Consider the following 22,352-nt stretch of genomic DNA (forward strand, 5'->3'; position numbering starts at 1 on the left):
AAATCATCTCAGAAAGTGCATGTTAAGCCTTCAGCTCAGTGTGTGGCACAATATAAACACTTAGCACGTCATGAACACTCATAGCTTCTCTGAGTATTCCCCTCCTCCACTGTTCCCTCATCTTCCTTCTGTGGAGGTCCCCACATAGGGAGTGACGAGGAAGGTGACCCTGCCTTCAGAACCACAGGAAGCCAGTTTTTCCAGCTCCCTCCGGAAGCACAGTCTCAGGGCAGGCATGTGTTGTGAACATGGGCCACAAGTCTCCTCTCTGAAACTTTTGAGAAAGGGAGGTGGAAAAACAAAAGGAAAAGTCATTGCAGAGACAGACACTGTGTGAGCTATGAGCCGGGCACTTGTCTTTAATTTTTGTTGTTCTCCGGGCACCTGGTCTCCACTCTCTTGTCCTTCCTTGGAACCTCTGATGTTCTCTCTTTCTTAAAATAGGTAGAGTCATTTTATGAGGCATCCAATCAAGGGCATTGGCAGATTCAATCATTATTAGTGTTTTCCTTGTATCTGTCTTCAAGTTTCTTATGAGAAAAAGGTGCTCATTAGCCAAACATTTAAGGTATAATACTTTATGCAGATGAACTGTTCCTGTAACTGTGGTTTCAGAGCTTCTTCCATGTCTCTTTACAGCTCCCTTTTCTGTTAGTCTTTTTTTTTTTTTTTTCAAGTGAGTTAACATATAGTGTAGTCTTGGCTTCAGGAGTAGAACCCAGTGACTCATCCCTTACATATGACACCCAGTGCTCAGTGCTCACCCTGAAGAGTATCCTCCTAAATGTATTTAAGAGTCTCTTATGATTTGCCTCCCTCTCTCTTTTTATCTTATTTTTCCTTCCCTTTCCCTATGTTCACCTGTTCAGTTTCTCAATTCACACCCATGAGTGAAATCATATGATCTCTATTTTTCCCTGAGCTATTTTGCTTAGCATAATGTTGTAAGTCTTTCTACTGTTAGTCTTTCCTCAAATTTCAGGTGTTTCTCCTTCTTTTCTTCTCTGCCATGTGGTCTCCTCTTTCCTCTTCCAGTGGATGCTCTTTAGTTATCTATATTTTTACCCTGAGTCTTGTATCTATATCTATCTGTCCAATAATTACAGAATGCCTATTTTGGGGTTTTAGCAAATTTCTCAAAAATAAAAATAAGTAGATAATTTTAAAAATTAGAAGAATTTACTCAATTTGATTGTACCTCTTTCTTCCACAAGTGTTTCCTTCCTAGTGTGTTCTACATATCTTGTTAAGCGATGCTGTATTCTGTCAGTGAGTCACACAGGGAGGTTTAGGTACATTTTCTTCAAATTTCCACAGCCTATTACTTGTAAATCTTAGTGATACAACTTGACAAGATTTTTTACTTCATGTTTCCCTTTACAACAATACTGCTGCCTTAATGTGCAGCTCACTCTCTCCTCCCTGAGTTGTTGGGTTTGATTTCTTACCAATTTTCATGCCTCCATTGTCTATTCATTCAAAATACATGAATTAGACAGTCTGCTACAAGAATAAGTCTTCCAAGCAGAAACCTAAACTTTACTTTTTTTCTATTCCCTTCAAACACCTTCAGTGACTTCAGGCTGCATATGTAAGAGCTCACTTACAACAGCCATGTCATCAGTGTTTTAAGAAAAATTTGTAACTATAAAGAAAATGAATTTTACTGTTTTATAATCATAAATATGCATGGAATTCCTTTCTACCATCACACACTTTGAAAGTCCCATCATTCCTTTTGGTTGTTTCTCCTTACTTCTCCTCTCCATTTCACAATCTCCATAGTACTTTTCACATTTTTTTTTAATATATATTAATTTTGAGAGAGAGAGAGAGAAAGTGTGAGCAAAGAGGGGACAGAGAGAGGGAGACACAAGATGCCAAGAAGTCTCCACGTTCAGAGCTGTCAGCACAAAATGTCACACAGGGCTCAAACTAAGAACCATTAGATCATGACCTGAGCTGAAGTCAGACGCTTAACCCACTGAGCCACCTAGATGCTTTGTGCATTTTACTCTTAAGCCATACTTCCAGCTCCCAAGTTCCATCCTAAACTAGTGGAGTGTCTTAGACATAATTTCTTAGTTGCACTTTGGTAGCACAAAGTCAAAATGTTATTGTATATGGATAGGGCTGACATTAGATTTGTTATAGTCTTCAAAATCTGCAATCACATTATTTTCTTGCTAATGTTGTCTATGAGACAACTGAATGGATATTTCAGGGAACAAAGTTTCTGTACCTCTGATCAAATATCCTTTCCACTACTGGGAAGCAGTATCTTAAAAGGGAATAAAAGAAAAGTCCCATAGTTAAGGTATAGAATAATTTTAACTTTCTTTTGCTGATGTTTAACTTTGACCCTGGCATGATTTCTAATTTATTTTTCTACCACAATATCTTCTTGTAAAGACTGCAAATTGTGTGAATATATTTCCTATATTTAGACATCTTTTTTAAAGATTTTTATTTAAGGCTATGATTTTTCCAGTCTGAGATTTACTTCTGAGTCTCTCTTACATTTACATATTCAATGTGACTAAGATTTGGACTATGAGATGGAAATAGAGGTGTGGATGGGAGTTCAAAAAATTATCTTTATAAGAAGTGGTACATGTGTTCTTCTTCCACTAAAAAAAGAAACTTTCTTTATTTTTCTAGCCTACAAAGTAGCCATGATGTTAAACCTGATGTAACTTTCTTCGATGAAGAGATGATGTGGGGCACTGGAGTGGCTTATTCGGTTAAGCATCCAACTTCGGCTCAGGTCATGACCTCACATTTTATAGGTTCGAGCCCCGCATCTGGAGCCTGCTTCAGATTCTGTGTCTCCCTCTCTCTCTGACCCTCCCCTGCTCATGCTGTCTCTCTCTCTCTCTCAGAAATAAATAAAACATTAAAAAAAGAGACGATGTTTATATTTTGAAGCTGATTTATAAAGAGAACAGAGCACAGAGTTAAAAGAACCCTCGAGGCCTCCAGAAACCATGACATGAGCCCTGAATGCGATCTTCAGAATATTTTTTACATGATAAACAGACTTGTATTTTTTTTTCCCCAACAGTGTTCTATGTACTTGATCCCAACCCCAAATATTATACCTCCCCATTTCTCCATCTATTTCCTTTCTGACCCTGTTCCATATGCACACACATACATGAAAACACCTAGAAACCTGGAGCTTATTCATATATAAGCCAACTGGGTGCATCTCATCCTAACTCTAAATTCAGTGACATCACACTGGGAAGCTGAAATTGGCAATAGCGGACATTTATACTAGAGAACATAGTGAATATGATACATCAGGTCTCACATTTGTTTGAAACCTAGACCAAGGTTGTTAAACCCAGCACACTGCCATACTGCTGTGCATGCTCCACACACACACACACACACACACACACACACACACACACACACAATCAGGCCCAAGCTACAGTAGTCTATCATTCTGGACATGTAAACTGTACTTGCCCGTTTTTCTTTCTTTCTTTCTTTCTTTCTTTCTTTCTTTCTTTCTTTCTTTCTTTCTTTCTTTCTTTCTTTCTTTCTTTCATGTTTATTTATTTTTGAAAGAGAGAGAGAGAGAGACAGAGTGCAAGTAGGAGAGGGGCAGAAAAAGAGGGAGACAAAGAATCCTAAGCAGACACCAGGCTCTGAGCGGTTAGCATAGAGACTGACACAGGGCTCGAAATCACTAACTGAACTCACTAACCCTGAGATCATGACCTGAGCCAAAGTCTAAAGCTTAACTGACTGAGCAGCTCAGGCAACCTCCCTACCCCCCGCCTATTTCTTTATCTTCATTCTATTCATCTTCCCTAAGAAGACCGTGCATCTGTAGTCTGTCCATGTCACCATATCAACCTCTGCCTAGTAAATATCAACTTATTTTTGAAGACCCTGTATAAAATAGTCACTTTATAAGCTGTTTCCACATGTAATAGTTCATCTAAGAATAAAATTCATCTTCCTTGTTCTTCTATTGAAATATATTTGTGCCTTTACATTACTTATTAGCGTTTTCTTTGTATTGTTATTCACAGCCCCCTACCCCCTTCCCCCCCGCCACCCAGTAAGTTGAGATCTCCTGGAGGGGAGAAAAAGCACATCATTGCTTTTTACTTAAAGTGCCTACCAAAATTTATTGCATTCAGCTGAAACTGAACAAAAGATTTCTGAGCTTAATTGGCTTTATTACAAGTTTAGAAGCATCTGTGGATGAAGGATATTTTATTTTGCTTACAACTTTCTAGTATAGTGCTGGTTTTACAGAAAAGAAAGTAAATATTTCTTTTGTTATTATTTCATTATTATTTAAATGCTTAAAATGAGTTAATATTATACAGTATAAATTCTTAATAGAAAAGATTAAACACATTGATCTCTGAAATAAGTTTCTCTGACTTTTGAAATCATAGCTTTCTTCACATTCTGCTTCATTTTTATTTCATTTCAGACATATCACTTAAGTTTACATGTGCAAGGACACATGGTGTGATGATTAAATAAAAGGTGATGCTACTCAGAAAACTGTTTCTTTTTTTTTATACATCTATTTAAAAGAGAGGTGGGGAGAGTTTATGTGCATGAGCGTGAGTGAATGAGAGACAGTAGAGATAGGGAGGGAGAGAGAGAATCCCAAGCAGGATCCACGTACAGTGCCGAGCCTGACGATGCAAGGCTTGATCTCATGACCAGGAGATCATGACCTGAACCAAAATCAAGAGTCAGAGGCTCAACAGATTAAGCCACACAGGTGTCCCCAGAAAATGGTTCTTTACAGTGGTTGGTTTCATACTGTATTTACTAATCAACTCCTTAAAAACCTAAAAGTAATTTCAGTAAATATTAGATAACATCGTACATTTGTATTAATTTTGCATTATATTTTTGAGTAAATTGTTTATGTTTCTTGTTTTTTAATCCTTCAAATCATTCATTTCCAGGTAGAAAATATCCAATTTAGTAAGTGAGACGAAACAAAGTTTTATTTATTTAGTTAAATTACAGGTAATATAATTTGAATATATATGGTATATAATATTTATATTTATTTATATAACATATATAAATGAAACCTAACTATTAAGAAGATTGAAATGAGAAGGTACATCATTTGCATCATTATCTCACCTAAAATTTTCTGAGAATTATCATGTATGGCTTTTATGAATACAGACTTTTAAATATTTGCCACTGAAAATGTTGGCCTGTGAAAACAATTTTAATAAATGGATTAAAAGAAAATAAGAGATCAATCACAATTTAGAATTAACTAGTTTTGTGAGTAAACTTGCCTGAGATGCACTTTCCTTTTATGAATCATAGTAAGATTGTTTGACATTGTCATTAGGAGCAAATGAAGACGGTGTGCACACAATGGCTGGAAAATGGAAGAGTGCTAAGAAAAATATTGTTTAAATATGTGTTACATTTTTCCTGGGTGCTGAGAATAAACTGATGAATAAAAAAGACAATGGGTAGAGACTGTCTTCTGTGATGGAGATGTAGTCTAGTAATGAAGACAAGCCAAATTTGCAAGTAGAATTATCTATACTTACTATTTTCACGCTGTCACCTTCTTTTCTCTCTCTGACCCCATAACAATCCCATCATTCTGCTCTAACCACCTTTACCATTCTTCTTTCGTAACCAAAACTGATGTAGCCTTTCACATTATTGACTCCTTCCTACTTTAAATATTATTTCCATCCTTTTGATCTATATTAGGAGTTTAAAAAAAAAAAGAAAGAAAAAACATATGCCATATGTAACCAAAATATAGATAACCAACAGATTTTACATAAAAACCTAAAAATAGCCTCAGTAAATATTAGGTAACACTGTACATTTTATATTAACTTTACATTGTAATTTTGCATAAATTTTTTTCATTTTGTTTTCTACTTTAAGTCATTTGCTTCCAGGTAGAGAGAGAGAGAGAGAGCCTGTAAGGAATTGCCTCACCTGAGTGTGGTGGCTGACAAGTCCCAAGATCTGTAGCTGGCGATGGCGAGCTGGAGCCCCAGGAGTGCTAATGGCACAGTTCCAGTCCAAGTCCAAAGGCCTGACAAGCAGCAGAAGAGATGATATAGCTCCAGTCTGAAGGCTAGTGTACTTGAGACCCAAGAAGAGTCAAAGCTTCAGTTTGAGTCTGAAGGCAAGAAAAAGCTGATATTCCAGTTCAAAGGCAGTCAGACAGGAGGCAGTTTGTTAGCCACAAGAGATTCTGCCATTTTGTGCTATTCAGGCCTTCAGTTGATTGCATAAGGCCCACCCACATTATGAAAGCAAACTACTTTACTCAGTGTATTGATGTAAATGTTAATCTTATCCAAAGATATCCTCACAGTTATATCCAGAATAATGTTTAACCAAATGTTTGGGTATCCCATGGCTCAGTGAAATTGATCATGACAGTTAAATACACTATATATGATAGTCACTATCTCTGGTCAAGTCTTAAGAGATTCCTCTTTCTACAAGTATTCTTCAAGAGTTTTTTTTTCCCTAGAGTTTTGTACTAATCCTTTTCTGGGTGATCTCCTACACACACATAACAAAAAACTATTTGAAGAGTTACATCAGAATAAAATTAGTATCTCTCACTCAGCACCACTTTTTATAAATTACTGAATGGAAACCAACACCGAGTACAAATGAACCATTGTGCAATCAGTCGAAGAAATCTGATAACACAGATGGCAGCTCCCAAAATTGCCCTTTGCTCCCATTATATGAACATATTTAGTTTCAGACTTAAAATCTAAGTTACTTTCTAAGCAATATATAAAGAAACAATGATTATGCAAAGGAACCCTATTTCTATAAATCCACACACTCCATTTTTTTACAATAAGAAACCTACACAAGGAATATGCTGCAAAACTATTTTATAAGCAGGACTCCTCATTGTCTTTCTGCTGGTAAATAAGGTTAATACATTTTCCAGAAAGGTTGATCTGTAGCAGACTCAGAAGATTATACTGAGGTTATTCCTCTTCCCAAAGGGCCCTGATAGATAAGAAGTGAGTTAAAAGCTTGCACCTGACCTTAAAATAGGAAGATTATCCTAGATAATCTGGGTGAATCCAAGGTAATTGGATGAGTCCTTAGCAGCAGAAGAGTCAGCAGGCGAAGGGGCTGCAGAGAGGCTGTGGAAGATGTCCAAAGGGTGGGAGAGATTCCACCCATGGTTACTGGCCGGGCTGCCATAAGGAAAGCATGAGAAGAAATGCAGACAGGGTCTGGAAGCAAAGACAGAGCCCTGGCTGCAGGCACTGATGAAATGGGGACATCGGTCTTACAACCACAAAGTCCAGAATTGCACCACAACCTGAATGAATTTGGATGCAGATTCTTTTCAGCACCTTACAATAAGCACCCGGCTGACCCCTTGATCATGGCTTTGTGAAACATGGATCAGAAAACCATGGAGCCAACCAGGCCTTCTAAATAGGTGTTAAGTCGCTAAATTCATGGTAATGTACCATGACAGGAATAAAACGTGAATGCAGTGTTCAAAATTAAATTTATTTTCTTTCTTTTTTAAAAAATTTTGATGTTTTTATTTATTTTTGAGACAGAGAGAGAGAGACCGCGTGAGCAGGGGAGGGTCAGAGCGAGAGAGAGACACAGAATCTGAAGACAGGCTCCACACTGTGAGCTGTCAGCACAGATCCCAATGTGGGGGTCAAACCCACGAACCGTGAGGTCATCACCTGAGCCGAAGCCGAACGCTCAACCGACTGAACCACCCAGGCGCCCCAAAATTAAACTTATTTTCTTACAGCTCCTTTTACTCATTTCTCAGCTCTTTTTCACTTTTCCAATCTCAGACCGGGGTAGGGGGAGAATGAAGCTCATTTTGGTTCATTAGGCTCTTTAACCAAGTGTGAAATCCCATTAACAACAAAGCTGAAACTTTTTTCCCCCATTGTTGTGAGGGAATCTTGTGTTTAACACTTCGGTGGCCTCTCCCTTCTCACGTTGAGACAACAGTCTCTCTGACCCTCCCTCTTTCAATCAGCACCGCGCAAGGAATCCCTGCTCCTCTACACGCAAGTTCTCCAGCCAACTGGGAAATCCTCTCCAGGGCAAAGAGAGGTAGGAGTGAAGAACAGGCACCTCAAGGGCAGAGTTTTACCCCATACACGGTGGCAGGGAGGGGGCACTGCCAGTGGCTTCACCACTACTCAGGCCGGGTCCTGGCTCCTGGGACCTCAGGGACACAGCAGCTCCGCCGTTACCTGGTGCCTGGAGCAGGCGCACTGGAGCTTCCTCAGCCCGTCCCCTGAAGCCCAGCACCAGGAGGGCTGAGCAGCACAGGCCTGGAGGGACCAGGACTCACGTGACTTTCAGAGAGGAGAGCTGGTGATGGGAGGGGCTGCTTCCCGACTGTCTTCATCGTCCACCCAGCAGTGGCGCACCCACGCTCACCGACGGCCCCACTTGAGGGCTACTTGGGGAACAAAGCTAAAGAACCCATTTCACCAAATACAGAAACATCCTCAAACCTTCCGACAACTGTTGAACGCATGTGCTGTGAAAAACACGGAGCTGGTCTCCAGCTCGCTACCACTGTGGGTAGTTACCTATCTTCTAGCCTCTTTGGAAATGCAGTGGCGGGTGGCAGCCCCCAAGCAGTTTGGTCCTCTCTGCCCGCAATTTCCAGGAGCAGCCGCAAGGATCTGCCTCTGCTTGACTTTGGCACTTTTTATTACAGTGGAAACAGTTATTGAACTCACCCACCTGTCTCTTTCTTTCACCCACTGTGTTAGTTTATTCACTTCTTCCCTCTTCTTAATATCTAAAACAGATTTTTATCTTTATTCACTATTTGTTCTCTGACAAATTATTCTCCGCTCTGAAGAAGTTTTAAAACTTGTAAAATATAATCATGAGTCTCTGTATAGAACTCTCTGATGCTCTACTTTTGACTGAAGGATAAAAATAACTTCAGGGCTCCTGGATGGCTCAGTTGGTTAAGGGTGGGACTCTTCATTTCAGCTCAGGTCATGATCTCATGGTTCCTGAGATCTAGCCTTGCATCAGGCTCTGAGCTGACAGTGCAGAGCCTGCTTGGGATTCTCTCTCTCTCTCTCTCTCTCTCTCTCTCTCTCTTTCTCTGCCCTTCTCCAGTTTGTGTTCTCTCTCTCAAAAATAAATTTTAAAAAACTTAAAAAAATAATAAATAATTTCTTAACATAGCTTGTCAGGCCCTTCATTAATGGTTTTGTAAGAAGAATCAGTAGAAATCCATGAAAGTTATCTCACTCCCACATTTGAAAGAGAAAATTAAATTCTTTATTTTTTTTATATTTTTATTTATTTCTAGAAGAGAGAAAGAGAGACAGCGTGAGCAGGGGAGGGTCAGAGAGAGAGGGAGACACAGACTCTGAAACAAGCTCCCGGCTCTGAGCTGGCAGTCAGCACAGAGCCCGACGCGGGGCTTGAACCCACAAACTGCGAGATCATGACCTAAGTGAAAGTCGGACGCTTAACCGACTAAGCCACCCAGGCGCCCCTCGAAAGAGAAAATTAGAATCAAAACCATATCCCAAGGGTGAGGAGTTGAGTAAGAGTTTAGAACCACCAACAAAGATTTAAATAATGCATTCAGCTTATGTATATTTCCCCATCAAAACAAAGAAAAAACAATGACTGCCACAGCAAATATGTTTCTGAAAAACTACCAAGCACTTGAAGCTTTTGCTCTTGAAAAAGTCATCCAATTAAGAAAGGAATCACACCAATGAATAAGTCAAACAACTTACAGTCGCACTGAAGTAATCACACCTCCGCAATTAACATCAAACTGCTTTTACCTCTGAAAAACTACTTATCCTTCAGGTGCACACCTTCCAAAGCTACATAAGATGGCCATTTGCTCTGCTTAGAAAGACCATCCTTATATAAGATAGTTCTCTAACACGTCAGTAAGCAGTGTGTGTGTGTGTGTGTGTGTGTGTGCACATGCATGTGTTTCATTTTAGATATCAACTGGTATTCTCTTCTTTTGACAGAGTACAATGATCTGCGGTCAGTAAATGACTTGGCTGTTATTATCAAGATTGAAAGATCTAGGACAACAGTTTGAGAGTGATGTGGGTGGATGCAAGGAGGGAAACAAAATGTGACAGTGACTGTGTCTCATAGTAATGCTTATCAGAAACTATTCATCCTGAAAGAGGCTTCAACAGTCAAAAAGACAGGTATATAATCCTATGACCATAAACATTTGGTCCTAATGGTAGAGATAAAGGATGTGCATGTAATTACCAACATGAATTCTCTCTCATAAAGACTAATTTACCTACTGTCACTGGGGCTATCCCAACCTCGCATGAATACAAACCAACTCTGTGCCTTTAATACAGCATAAATTCCAGACAGTGAAAGATAGATGTCCTCAGACCTTTTCTGTTGTGAAAGGGACAGCAATTTGACACCAATTTTTAATATTAGTCTGTTTTCACTGACTGCATTGCCTCTCAAAACCACTAATAATATGAAGACTTAAAAATTGCTCCATCTATTTCTGTGATATTTTACATAATTTTGCCTCTAAATAATTAACTATGTTAATATCAAAGACAGTGGTATAATGGGGACATGATCCCAGAATCCACTTGAAAGCCACACTGAAGGTATTTTCTCATAAGTGTCTAGAGACTCATTGATAATTTTTACATTTGGAAGTCACATTTTGAAAGCTGTTATTTAGAAAAATTAAACACTCATTTAGGAAGGAATGATGCAGAAAAGATTTGTGCATGGCTGCCAGAAGTGAGGCTATTTCAGTAATCCAGGTGTGAGATGATGAGTTCCAGAACTAAGGTGCTAGGAGTCAGCCAGTAAATAAAACAACACATTTAAAGACATTTAGGGGGAAGGATTGACAAGATTTGATTGCCTATTAGAAATAAGTAATGAAAGAAGGAAATGTACTAAGAATAACTCAATACCAAACTGTACACAAATGATTTGCTTTCTAAAAATCATCTTTTCTATTTCATAAAGCTAATGACCATAGAGAAGCAGCTATAATGTAATAGACAAAACGGAGACTTAGAAGTCAATAAAAATTATTTTAAAAATATATTAATTCAGAGTGTTTTTAGGCCAGGCACTAACTACTAGGTCAGGCCTAGAGTGACTAATGAATAACAATGAATGAAACAGACAAAAACAAACAAAACAAAAAACAAAACAAAAAATCCCCTTACTTTAATGGGTACTTATTCTGGTGGGAAGGGGGGCGAATCAGGATAACCAATTCATAGCATTTTAGAAGTGCAGTGGAAAAAATAGATCCTGCTGGAAAGGATCACAAGTTTTGGGATGTGTAAAATTTTGAGTAGAGAGATTAGAATAAGCCTCACTGAGAAGGGACATTGGAGCCAAGCCTAGAAGTGAGCGAGTGGGATGTATGGTAAAGAGCACTCTGAGTAAAATGAACAGCTGATGGGAAGACGCTGACACAGAGTTTCAGAAAGGACACAGAAGGTAGTGGCAGATAAAAGAATTCCCAGTAGCGATATTTGCACAATTTGAGCATGTAGTGTATGTTTTTGATATGTCCATTAGTTTTTGAGCCCATCCTTGATTTCTGATGCACAAAATTATTGGAGACTTAGTTTGTATTATTTTTTTTATTCTACAGACCCCAAATCACTTATGGATTAAAGACGTTGCAAATAGTTTATGAAAACATGACTGGAGGCTAGTCATGGTCACTGTTAGCGTGGTATCATTGCTTCTAGGCCTTGTTGGTGGCTTTTGTTACCTACTCATCTGTTTTTTTATTATCTATAAGTTTATGTCATATTTTTCATTCCAAGATTTCTCACTTTATCCTTATTGGTATCTAGAGCTCCATTTCCCTCTAGAGCCTCTGAGTTCCCAACTGCAAAGATATTTTATTTCTTTTTACAGTGTATACAAAATAGAATAGAAATTGCTTCACCGATATCACAACTAATAACATATCACCCAAGTTCAAGATCCCTTTTCTCTTTTTGTCCTTCAGAGACTTCTCATAAAGGAAGTACAATCAAAGCATGATGTTCAAAATTACTTGAAACAATTTATTCTCTGTGTGTAGGCGGACGCATATATTCTCTGCATATTATCAACTTGATGTAGTTATGTTTTTCTACTTGTATTTAATTTTACCTTTATCCTCCTGTTTGATATAATTTAGATTTAATTGCATTGTTTGACTTTGGGAGTAATTAACAGAATTCAAATATCAAAGTCTCATTCCATTCTCTTGCTGTTCTTATAGATAAATGATTTAATTTAATTAGTTTTGTGTTTATGAAGTGGATTTTTTTCTTTTTCCAAAAATGGGGTCACACATACATATCATGTCTTACATTTTTTACTTCCTTACAACAGGTGGCAGTTATATACACATACATATATATAGTATCTGTATGTACATAGCATACTATATATATATACATACTTATATATAGTATCTATATGTATATAGTATACTATATATATATACACACATATATAGTATCTACATATATATACATATATATATAGTATGTATGTCATTGCACATTGCTTTTTTGAAAACAAAGTAACATTTTGTCTTAAGAATTACACCAGATCATAACATTCTTTTCATTCTATTTTAAAGCTTTATAGTATTCCATTGATAGATAGTTTTGCTATACTCCATTGCTATATGGTCCATAGCTATATGGTTAAAAACCATAGTTTTCAAACTATGTCCTGTGAGTTTGTTCCTGATTTTTTACTATTTCAAATAAGGCCACAATGAATATTTTTAATACAATGCATTTTAATAAATGCATATTTGCATTTATTATAAATTACATATATTTTTAATATTTTTAATTTAATATAAATGCAAATATAGTTGTTGTTGGTTTAAGATGTTGTTGGTGTGTAACACAGGAGTTATACAAGTTAACAAATGCATTGGGTGTGCATAAGGGAGCCTGTTATCCTATAGCTTGCACTAAAGTATATTATTTAAACTTCCTTATAATGGGATAAGAAATGGTATCTTGATATAGTTTTAATTTAATTTTAATTTCTTTTATTATGAGCATTGAGCATTCTTTCAAATTTTCAAGAGCTACTTCAAATATGTGTGTGTGTGTGTGTGTGTGTGTGTGTGTGTAGTGTATACTACTCTGTCTATGTCTGTGACTTTTACACATTTTTCATCAGGTGTTTAGTCTTTTTTTTTTTTCCTCCATATTCAAGAAATGGTGGCATAGGGGTGCCTGGGGGGTTCAGTCGGTTAAGGGTCCAACATCATCTCAGGTTATGATCTCACAGTTCGTGGATTCAAACCCCGCTTCTGGCTCTGGGCTGACTGCTCAGACTCTGGAGCCTGCTTGGGATTCTGCATCTTCCTCTCTGCCCCTCCCCTACTCATGCTCACTCTCTTTCAAAAATAAATAAACATTTAAAAAGGTTTTTTCAATAAAAAATAAATCACTAAACATTAAAAACTGTGGCATCTACACAATGGAATATTATTCAGCCTTAGAAAAGGAGGGCATTCTGTTATTTGCACCCGCATACATGAACCTAGAGGATATTATGCTGAGTGAACTAAGCCAGACGTAAAAGGGGAAATCCCGCATGAGCTCACTTATATGAATTGGAAAGAGTCACATGCATGGAAGCAGAGAGTACAAGCATGGTTGCCAGGGTCTGGGGGTACAAACTCTCAGCTTTGCAAGATGGTTAAGTCCTAAAGATCTTTAAACATAGAGCCTAAATTTAATACTATATTATATACTTAAACATTTGCTGAGAGGATAGATCTTAAGTATTAATGTCACACATAAAAAATAATGATAAATAAAGAAGGGAGGAAACTTTTGAAGGTGATGCATATATTTAGAACGTAAGTTATGGTGATATCGAAGATATACACTGATCTCCAAATATACCATGGTGTATTCATTAAATACATGCAGCTTTTTATATGTCAATCATACCTCAACAAAATGATTTAAACAGTATTTACATATTTGTGAGTCTGGCCCTTTTTCTATTATATTCATTGTAAATATGTGTTCCACTGTATTTACTTTTTCATAAGTACTATTTTACTTATTTTTTCCATGCAATTGCTTTATATGGCTGAATGTATTGATCTCTTATTACACCTGTATTTTTAAATGTTTTGTTAAAAAGTATTTTCTTACATCCAGATTTAAAGGAAATCTACACAGAGTTTCTTCTATTGTTTGTATAATTTCATTTTCTATTAAACTTAGGTGACATTCATTTGGTATTTACCCTAGTGTACATACATTTTATGTATTCAATTTTATCTATTTTTCTTTTGCAAAATGACTATCCAGTTTTGCCAGCACTGTATCATAAAAAGACCACCTTTTCCTCAACTGTTTGAGATGTCACCTTAATTACATATGAAAAATGTATTTATGGACTCTCTGTACTGTGTCTCTGGTTTATAGTCACTAGAATGGTTTATGATATATTTTGTTATCTGACAAATCTAAGGTAACTTTATTATTCTATTTTCAAATTTTCTATTATTTCATATTTATTTTCCTATGTGAGTTTTATAATAACCGGTATATGTGTGGCCAATGGTATGCTATATTTACTGGAATTCTGTGGAACTGACTGATATTTTATGACTATTATTCTAGCAGCCATTTTCAGGTAGATTGGTGGTGAGGATGGTGAACAATGATGGGAACAGAATGATCAGTTGATAATGACATTATCTTGGTGAAAGATGGTGAAGACTTAGTAACAGTAGAAATGGATTAGTGCTCAAATTTTGCACATATTTTAAAAGCCATAGCAATGAGATTTCCTAAAGAATATTATGTGAGGTACTAAAACCAATTATATTTCCAAGTACTCTGGTCAGAGCTACTAAATTGGGAAAGCTGTTCTCTACTAAGAAATGGAAAGCTGTAAAGGAAGTAGCTTTGGTGAAATGTGTGAGTTATAGATCAATCCAGTTTTTACTTTGGGTGTGTTAATTTTGATTGGGTTGTCTCCCAGTAGTGGTCCATTTTCTTTTTATAATATTACAGAATCAATCATAATATGTCCTTTTTTTTAGTCTAGTGTCTCTGTCGTTTAGCTCTACTTTTCTGTGTCAGTTTCATTCTGACCCCTACTTTTCTTTTTTTATCCTGATCATTCTTCTAAAAGTCTAACTTTCTTCTGAGTCATATTAGAAAGTCAAAATTTTACTCCCTGTTTATTTCTAATAACATTTGTTCATTTTAATTCTCTTATCGTATTTTTCTTTGAGTTTACATTTTATTTTTTAAGTTACTGATTTGACCACTTAGCTAAATTTGCTTCATTCTAGGTAATTTTCTTTTTTCTTTCTTTTTGGTTTTTTAAAAATTTATTTCTGAGAGAGAGATAGCATGAGCAGGGGAGGGCTAGAGAGAGAGACACAGAATCCGAAACAGGCTCCAGGCTCTGAGCTAGCTGTCAGCACAGAACCCTGACACGGGGCTTGAACCAACAGACCGTGAGATCATGACCTGAGCCGAAGTCGGACACCCAACTGACTGAGCCACCCAGATGCCCTGGTAATTTTCTAAAATACTACATTAACATTATAAGTTTTCCTCCAGTAAAATTTTTGGTTGAATATGGAAAATTTTGCATGATGTTTTTTAAGTTTTTAAAATTTTATGTATTTTCTCATTTCAGTTATTACTTGCTTCTAAGACAACATCACACCTCTCTCAAATTCTTGTTCATTTTCACAAAAGATCTGTCTTATCTTCTGAAAGAAAGGTTTGGAATATATCTTTTCTGTATAACTCTGAGTGCACTTTAAACAAATCAATTATTTTGTATGCAATCGAATCCCTCGATTGTGAAGACTTGTTATTTGTTAATTGAAATATTAATGCCTTAATGAAATACTCAGACAGAACCAAAAGTTCTTCAAAATCATTTTAAAATGAGTTTAATGTCAATCCTTTGTGACTGGAAAAAAACTTCAAAATAATTAGAAGCTATTTAGTTTTAGAATAACTTATCAAAGAATTGTAAATTAAATTCATGCCTAGACACTTTAAAGCCTTTCATTAGTTGAACTGTTCATGATCAATAATAAATTTATAGGTCTATAATGCTTAAATTTTTGGAAAGAAGAAATATGTAGTGGTTTACAGATAAGTGTCATTTGACAAAAATTTTACAAAGATAACTGACATTTTCATTAGTGAGATTAAAGCATGGGAGTACAGGGGTTCATGGGTGGCTCAGTCAGTTAGGCGTCCAACTTCAGCTCAGGTCATGATCTCATGGTTCGTGGATTTGAGCCTGTGTCGGGCTGTGCTTACAGCTCAGAGCCTGGAGCTTGTTCGAATTCTGTGTCTCCCTCTATCTGTCTGCACGTTCCACACTTGTTTTCTCTCTCTCTCTCTCTTTCAGAAATTATAAATGAATACTGTTTTATTTAAAAAACAAAAAACAAAAAACACAGGAGCACAAGGGCCATGAAGGAGGCAATGTCTATGGAGGTCTGGAGGTTTCAGCTCTAGCGGGTGACCCCTGGTGGTGGCATGGCATGGCCGACTAGAGATTTATAGCCACAAGACCAGCTTCTCAGCTGTCACTGACAGAACTGATAGAAATGCGTAATGATCTCCTTAGAAAAGAGAGAAAAAAAGGGCAGTTATCATTAACTCCTCTAACTGAGAAGATTGAAGTTAAACACGTTGAGAAAATTGATGCTGGCCCTATCTGTGTGATGAACAAAACCATTCAACTTGTTCCAGATTGTCAGGCATTTAAGTGGGTGGTGTTGCTGGAAGCCCATTCCAGCTCTTGTGGACAGACAGCCTTGGGCATGTATTCCCCTGTGACCGAGTCCTGTGAAGTTAGGTTTCTTATTTCCAAAGGTCATGATCCAAGAGGAATGAATAAGTCTTAGGGTCATCCTTGTGCCATGATGATGGACAGTGTGATGGAGTGGGCCTTTGAAGGTGAATATGTGGTCAGTTTGTTCAGAGCTCCAGAAGTTCCTGTAATCTTGGGGCCTTCTGTTATGATACAGTTTTAGATAAGGGACTTGATAAGTAGATGACAACAAAAGAGAATCTGTATTCCTTCACAAAAGATGCTTGTGCTTTGATTCATAAAGATATTTATTCCATTCAAAACTCTAGAAATTGAAGCAAAAGTGGCATTAGAAATACTTTAACACAAGTACAAAACCGATCTCATAGAAGAGAAGGGATCTCAGAACACTGAGGACATCGGCTGGCTACACAGATTTGATGGCTTAGCTGATGTGAGGAAGGGTCCTCTTATTCCGCTGCTTTAGCGAGAATCAGCAGACCACTCACTAAAATTAAATAAGAGTATTAAATCAAAATAAAAGTTTTCTATGAAACAAACCAAAACAAAAACCAACAAGACAAAACAAAACATGGGAGCACAGGCTTCCCAGGAATTACAGTGGTTGTGTGATGCCGGCCTTGTTAGCTCTGATGCTTCCCCTCAGGTTTTTGTTTTCTCCTGCTCACTTCTGGAACCATCTTTCATCACCTCTCCATTTCCATCATCTCACCTTTTCAGAGAAATATTCCTGTAGTTTAGCTCTTTGTATGCTATGTTCTCTGATTTCATTGGAAAACAGTGTTTGGGGGACTTGGGTGGCTGAGACAGGTAAGTGTTTGACTTCGGCTCAGGTCATGATCTCACGGTTTGTGAGCTCGAGCCCCGCGACGGGCTCTATGCTGATAGCTCAGAGCCTGGAGCTTGCCACAGATTCTGTGTCTCCATCTGTTTGTCCCTTTCCCGCTTGCACTCTGTCTCTCTTTCTCTCAAAAAACAATAAACATTAACAACAACAATGACAACAAAAACTGAAACACAGTGTTTCTGGGGTGCCTGAGTGGCTCAGTCTGTTAAGCCTGGGTTTTGATCTTCTGGATCACAGGCTCTAGCATCAGGCTTTGAGCTGTCAGAGCAGAGCCTGGAGCCTGCCTCACATTCTGTGTTCTTGCTTTCTCTCTCAAAAATAAATAAACTTTTAAAAAGTATTAAAAAATTAAAAATAATTTTAAAAAATAAAAAAAAAAGTGTTTCCCCCGGGGCACCTGGGTGGCTCAGTGGGTGGTTAAGTGGCTGACTTCTGCTCAGGTCATGATCTCAAGGTTGCTGAGTTCAAAGCCTGCATTGCACTGCTGCTGTCAGCAGGGAGCCTGCTTCAGATCCTCTGTCCTCTCTCTCTGCCCCCCCACCCACGCACTTCTCTCTCTTTCTCTCTGTCTCCCTCTCTCTCAAAATAAATAAACTTTAAAACAATATATAAGTCAAGGTAGCAAAGTTAAGTAAAACATATTCTATATTCTAAACTTGACAATTAAATTGCTTTAAACACAGAACCGAAACATTTTGTATATTTTGTATAAAACTATATTTTCATTCTACTTCATTTCCATGTATTAAGCATCAAGCCCCAGTTAAGGGCCTTCATTCACTGTAGCTAAAGATAGTCCTAGAAGATTGGGATTGTTACTTGATTTTTAGCTTTTTACTACATTCAGCAACATTTTCTGCACTTATTGTATTCCCTACTAATCAACTTAGACAAAATGACCCCAAAATACACTTTGGGTGTATGTCAAATAGAAAATGAAAAATAAACACTTTATGTTTTAGAACAAATGATAGCAGAATACCTGATGACTCAAAGTTGTGAAGAACACCTTGAGAGAAACAATAAAACACAACTGTATTGGGCAAATTATAATACTGATAGGCTTCAAAGGATTTAAAGAAAACATTTCCATGGAAAGACACCAAAAGCAAAGGTTAAAAAAAAAAAAAAAAAACTTATGAAGAAAAGATAACCAATGCATATACATGATTTACAGGGTGATATTTATTCTCTACTTTTTTATATTTGTATAGGGTTTAGAAATCTCCACCATTCTTCCCAAGAGGAAAGTAGTTGGTGGAGCCATTTGGCCCAACTCCATACATAATAAGGAACAATGGGAATTTATAGCCAAGAAGCAGAGTGGAGAATTACTAAGAGGAAACATCAGAAGTAAGTGAGGTGGGAGGTAGGGGAGAATTCTAGCTAAACTCACCTAACAGACTTCTTGGTGAAGGTGGGCCAGAGTAATATGACATCATCTGGGAAATGGTAGAGGTTGAAGAACCACATTAGATATCAAGGATTCTGACTAAATCGACACAGCAGGATTCTTGATGAAATTAGGTAATGCAGAGATGACCGTGGAGATCCAGAAATCAGGGCTTACTTGAAAAGAGTTCAGAGGAGGCTGAGTTGAGCTTACTCCAGGAGGGACTCTGCTTCACCAGCTTATGTTTCTCTATACCCCTTATCATCTTCTAATAGAGTATGCAGTTGGTTTACTCATTTTAATGTATTTCCACATGCTAGCATGCAAATTGCAGGAGACCATGGATTTTTTTGTATCTAATTTGTTCTTTGCAATTGACCCATCAACTAGAACATTGGCTGCCCAGAACAGGTACTCAGTAAACATTTGCTGATTTATTATCTATTGCATATTCTTTGTTGGACTTACAGAATAAAATAATTTATGAAAATTCCTTCTACTAATACCTGGAATAAAAGCTTTAGTAAATAAAAGCAGTGATCATTTTGTCATATTTTAAGAAGCTAGATCTATAAAAGGTTAATAGAATGCTGTAGATAATGAAAGCTGACCCGTTAGCTGACAATCCTGAATAAAAGGTGTAATTAGCATATTGTTTTGCCTCCTAAATACAATTGATTTTACTGTTGCTAGAAATAGTAAATGAAAGAATTCACTGATTTTATTCTTGTGGATGTTTCTCCTCTTCCACTTAAAGCACCTGAAGTGCTACTGATAAGCAGGCATGAAATTCGACATATATTCTCTAATTTCTTCCTGGTTTTCAAGTGTGCAAAACACAGGCAAAAAAATCAGAAATCCAGAAACCTTGCCATGATGTCAAAATAAGAATAAAAGAAGGTCTAACCTCAAAAGGAATATTTTTATTTGAAATATACATTTGTATGTGAACATTCTAAATATTATCCTTCTGTGTGACAAATCCCATGAGCTTCAGGTATCTGGGAAGAACAGTCGCAATGGATTTGTCAATGATTTGCCGAAATTTGACTTACAGACTCTAAGTGCTGAGGGGATTTTAGTAAACAAGAGAGCAAAACAAGTTCACACTTGTGAACACCCTCACTGAAGCTGCGTATAACATACAGATCCAATAATGCATTTATATGAATTTTACAACTGTGTATGAGGCTCCTGGGTGGCTCAGTCAGTTGAGCATAGGACTTTGGCTTAGGTCATGATCTCATGGTTCATGGGTTTCCTCCCCACATCAGGCTCTGAGCTGTCAGCACAGAGCCTGCTTTGGATTCTGTGTCTCCCTCTCTCTGCCACTCCCCACTCACACTTTGTCTGTCTTTCCCTCAAAAAGAAACAAATATGAAAAAAATTTTTAAAAAACAGTGTATAATACACAGAGTGTGTTAGAAATATACAGATTGTGCAATTTAAATAACCTTGAGGTCTATGAAGGGACCTTTGAAATTTGATGGTTAAGCTGAGACTATAGTAAGTAAGTAGTTAGTAACTTAGGTAGAGAGGAAATAAAAGAGGAGGGAATAGTATACGGAGAGGTTGTGAGGTGAATATTTATCTGAGCACTGCAGGAAATTGAAGAACAGTCCAACGAAAACACAGAACTTTATTGAAGAGAGGTGGACGATGGGGCTCAAAAAAATGAATGGCCTGATAACAAATATGAAAAATTTTTAAATTATCTTCAAGAAAAATGAAACCATTTGAAGATAAGTATGACATTACTGAAGAGAATGAAATGGAAGACCATTTCATCACTTGAAGTCTAGTGTGGGCATCCAGACTGTGGTGCCCTGGACTAGGTTGGTGGCAGTGAAGATGCAGAGAGATAGAGAGATTCCAGCATTATGAGAAGTAAATGATTCGATCTGGGCTATATACAAAGAGGAGTGAGCAAGGCTCAGCTCACCATATCTGGCTTGAGAAACTGGGTGAATGTGCTTGCTAACTTGCACATTTGTTTTCTAAAATTGAAATAATAGAGAAAGAGTATGTGTGGAAAGAAAATTCAATGATGAGTTCAGTTTTAGGTAGAAATATAAAACAGTGCAGGCAGAATAAGATGAGAAGTCTGAGCTAAAGAAAGACATTTGTCACCAGCAGCACGTACATGGTGCTCTGTTTCAACCCTAACTGTTAGTAGTCCAGTGCAGTTCTGACATAAGCACCCAGACGTAGCATCACATTCCACAAGCCTATGGACATGATTTCCAGAAAGAATGAACTTAAAATTACATTTATTAAGAATCAAAAATATGAATCAAAATAGTAATTATATCCTCAGATGAAGATGTAGCAATCCCATTCTAAGCTTTACATTATATGAATATAATTTTATTTTTCAGTTGGTTTCTTGAACTTAGTGAGTGAATATTAATATAATTCATTGTCTTTAGCAATCCATATTTTGCTCCTTTCAATACAAGAGCCTTGTTTTGGGGGCACCTGGGTGGTTCAGTCGATTAAGTGTCCAACTTAGGCTCAGATGATAGTGGCAGTTCATGAGTTTGAGCCCCGTGTCAGGTTCTGTGCTGACAGCTTGGAGCCTCGAGCCTGCTTTGGATTCTGTGTCCCTCTCTCTCTGCTCCTCCCTGACTCATTCCCCCCCTCAAAAATAAATAAACATTAAAAATTTTTAAAAAACCATAAGACCCTTCTTTTGTTTGTTTCTGTTTCTCTTGTATTTTTCTCACAAAATACAATTTTCAATTGTAGAGCTCAATCATCTGCACTTAGAAACCTATTCCCGAACCTGCAATTCCATGTCAGTAGCTAATTCCATGGGGCTGTTGCATTTTTGCATTTCTTGTGAACCAAGACAATAACAGCTGCATTTTTAGAGAAGCCTGAACCAAGCTTCACAGCCTCTGTATTCCTGTTACAAAACCCACTCAGTGCGCTGACGTCACATGTGACCTATCTCTCTTCACATATTCCTGTGGGAGTGGACTTGGGAACTGGCTTGAGAAGATACTGGTACTGTCACTACCGCTATTGCCATAAATAATAAAATCGTTTTGTTCAGACCCGAGAATATCATGACTTCTGCCAGCATCCATGAACGAGAGACAGAATAATGAGCTAGCCTGCAAGTAAAGTAACATCAGATCCTTTACAGCTCTCCATCAATATGAGAAACAAACAAGAACAAAAACAATCAACTATTTGTATGAACTAATAGAGTAATAGAATATCCTC

At 37.3% G+C, this 22,352-nt stretch overlaps 1 pseudogene; it reads left to right on the forward strand.

Annotated features, from left to right (window-relative positions):
• The first annotated feature begins 8,382 nt into the window (after positions 1-8,382).
• LOC120222002 lies at positions 8,383-17,347 on the forward strand (annotated as a pseudogene).
• The last annotated feature ends 5,005 nt before the right edge of the window (positions 17,348-22,352 follow it).

This window comes from Hyaena hyaena, unplaced genomic scaffold (assembly GCF_003009895.1).
Source record: "Hyaena hyaena isolate Hyena2069 unplaced genomic scaffold, ASM300989v1 scaffold_829, whole genome shotgun sequence".
Lineage (NCBI taxonomy): Eukaryota > Metazoa > Chordata > Mammalia > Carnivora > Hyaenidae > Hyaena > Hyaena hyaena.